Source organism: Lithobates pipiens, unplaced genomic scaffold, assembly GCF_037356315.1.
Source record: "Lithobates pipiens isolate NorthernLeopardFrog02 unplaced genomic scaffold, aLitPip1_a1.2 Scaffold_28, whole genome shotgun sequence".
NCBI lineage: Eukaryota > Metazoa > Chordata > Amphibia > Anura > Ranidae > Lithobates > Lithobates pipiens.
Window position 1 is genome coordinate 172,148,034 of NW_027507789.1, and position 3,275 is coordinate 172,151,308.

At 53.6% G+C, this 3,275-nt stretch overlaps 1 pseudogene; it reads right to left on the bottom strand.

Annotated features, from left to right (window-relative positions):
• Positions 1 to 1,543: 1,543 nt before the first annotated feature.
• On the bottom strand, positions 1,544 to 1,629 carry LOC143937536 (U2 spliceosomal RNA; annotated as a pseudogene).
• Positions 1,630 to 3,275: the final 1,646 nt, after the last annotated feature.

Below are 3,275 nucleotides of genomic sequence, written 5' to 3' on the forward strand. Positions count from 1 at the left end.
TCACTGACCCCCCTCCCCTCTCTCACCCCCCCACCACCGCCTCTCTCTCACCTCCTCCTCTTACCTTCCCCTTTCTCGCCTCCCTCCCCCCACCTCTTTCCCTCCTCAGGGGATGGGGGCCCCATGAGTATAGCTGTATGGGGCCCCAATAATTGCTAACAGCAGCCTAGTGAGTGAATGCACAATTTCACATGTGTCCTTAATCCTGTGTTTTGCCAGCACAATTCTCCCCAAGGCTCCCCACACAATGGAAGGAAGGAAAACAGCACTCCAGCTCCCACACTTCCTGGCTCGAAACGGCTCTCGGTAAGGCAGTCCAATGGGGTCTTTTGGGGCAGGGGACACTAATGAGTGGGTTCCCTGATCTAATTGAGGGGGGGGACCAATATAAGGAAGGGGATTCTGTGGGGAGGGAGGTGGACGATGTCACCAGGGCAGAGGATGGTGTCGGTAGGGCAGAGGACGGTGTCGGTAGGGCAGTGGATGGTACCAGTAGTTTCAGTAAAATCCTATAGTGCATACCACAAAAAAATTTGCCATGTGCCGCTAAAGTGTTCGGGTTTGGCTTGAGGAAAAGGTGGCAACCCTACCTAGAGGCAGCAGTTGGCAACCACTTTCGATTGAAAAAGCCCATGGCGTGCAAAACACACCCAAAAAACTTCCACCCGGTGCATAAAAAAAGTGCACACACATAAAGAGTGACACTCTAAAAAGTGCAGACGGGTGTCTGATGTCCTCCACAAGGAAGGACCATACCCTGATCCCCCGGGGCGTTAGGCTCCTGACAGGGACTGAGGTACCAGACTCATCAAGTGGTCATCCAGCCGAAGCCGGAAGACCTCCTTTCCCCGGGAGGACTGCCGAAACAGAACCTCCTAGGTACTTGGTACGATGGAGCTTCCCCGAAGGTAGGCCCCCCAATGGAGGTTGGACCAAGCCAGAAGGCCTATGTCTGCCCTCCCACAAGACTTTCAGGATAGGTCCTACTCATCAAACGTGAAGTGACAAACGTAGCCTAGCTAAAAGGCCGGGCCCTAGAGGCAGGTGTGAAAAAGCGTGTTAATGGTGACGTGACCTAGGTGCCAGATATCAAAGTGCGTAGCACAGTGAGTATAAGGCACCCCTGGACTGCCACTCCAGGGGCACATCACCATGGGCTTTCCAACAGAAGCATCCCCGACCTCCCAGCCCAGACCACGACAGCCCCCACCCCAGCCAGAAAGGCATGGAGATCCAGGAGCTTGGTGAGACCCTTTGCCATCAGGTCACACCCTCACTCCCATCACTCCTACCTAATTACATTCGGGAAGTACAGGCCGCCCCCCTGCTGGAACAGGAAAACGAACGTTCCCTCCCGAAAAACTGACTGGAGCTAAAGCTGCCACAATCCAAGCCAGAAGGCCAGGGTCCCCTCCCCTGGCGCCGACCAGTGGTTCTCCATCCCCATCAGAAGGCTTCCCTTTTGGCTATGAACCGCTCCGGGTCACCTTTACACCAACAGGCTTTGCATAGCAACCGCCACCCCTGCTCCACCTCACCGTAGAACAGGTACGGAAGCAAGCGCCACCTATTGGTAACTGATAAGAACAGATACTACACTTGATCTTAGCCAAAAGGCCGAGAAGCAGTTGGCAACCACTTTTATTTTATTTTTTTTTTTTTTTTTTGAAAGCCAGTGACGTGCAAAACACACTCCAAAAAACTTCACCCGGTGCATAAAAAATGTGCACACACATAAAGAGTGACACAAAAAAGTGCAGACGGGTACACAAGTCCTCTAAAATCAGAGGACCTTGTCCTGAATCCCCCGGGGCGTTTAGGCTCCTGACAGGGACAAGGACACTTAAAACTTGGTCTTCCTGGCCGAAACCAGTCAGACCCCGTTCTTCGGAAGGTCTGCCGAAACAGACCCACCCAAATACTAGGTAGGGCTCCCCCGAAGGAAGACCCCAAACCCTAAGGCAGAGGGTGAACTAAGCCAGAAGGCCATGTCCACCCCCACACCAGACTTTCAGGACAGGCCCTAGAACCTGTGACCCTACTCATCACAGCAAACGTGCAAAGTGACAAAACAAGACGTGACAAGACACACTGAAAATAAATAAAAAGTGGGGAAGGGATAGTGGAGAGGAGAGTGAAAAGGTGGTCGTTGTGTGAAACAACGACCAGGCCCTCCGGCCGGGAATAAAAAATTCCTCTGGTCCCAGCCAAAAGGCCCGGCCCAAGAGGCAGGTGCTAAAAAAGCGTGTCATGGTGCAGTGACCGTGGTGCCCAAAATCAAAGTGACCCTCACTCACAGTGATTGTTAGGCACCCCTGGACTGCCACTCCAGGGGCACATACTCCATAGGCTTTCAAGACCGCCCCCGACCCCGGCCCAGACCACAGCAGCCCCCACCCCAGACAGGAAGGCATGAAGATCAGGAAGCTTGGTGAGAGCCCTTTACCATCAGGCTCCACCGTCGCTCCCATCACTCCCTCCTAATTATATTCGGATGTACTAACCGGCACTCCCCCTACATCCATAAGGAGTAACCAGCGTTCCTTTCCGAAAGACTGCCCGGGGCTAGAGCCACCCCAATCCAGACCAGAGACCAGTTGGCAACCACTTGCCTAGGCAATCGCCCCCCTCCTCTCCCTGTCCAAAAAATTCTAGGACATGTCACAAGTCCTAGAACAATGCAGGTCCACTCACAAAGCTCAGGGAGACTTGCACATGCACGGTGGGGAGCCAGCAGTGAAGCTTAGTAAACAGGACGGTGCCAGGGATCCGAAGAACTGGCTCGGGTAAGGATGGAGCTGGACCCTGGACAGGTAAGTGTCCTTTTTTTAAAAGTCAGCAGCTACACGATTTGTTAAAGCGGGAGTCCACCGGGACTCCGCATTTTTTTTTTTTTTAAAGCCAGCAGCTACAAATACTGCAGCTGCTGACTTTTAAAATAGTGACACTTACCTGTCCAGCGCGCCCGCGATGTCGGCACCCGAAGCCGATCTCGGCGGGGCACTTGCGGGAAGGGGCGGGCACTTGCGGAAAGGGGCGTAAGTTACGCCCCTTTCCGCAGAGAGCTATCCCGGAAGTGGGTGCAGTTACCTCGATTATCCAGGTAACTGCACCCCCCTCCCCCCCGAAAGGTGCCGATTGTGGCACCGGAGGGGGGGAGGGTTCCGATGAGCGGAAGGTACACTTTAGGGTGGACCTCCACTTTAAGATGGAAAAACAACTTTAATTTTATGTCTTTGGGCTCCCAGAAGGTTGTTGTTCAAGGAGGATGTTAT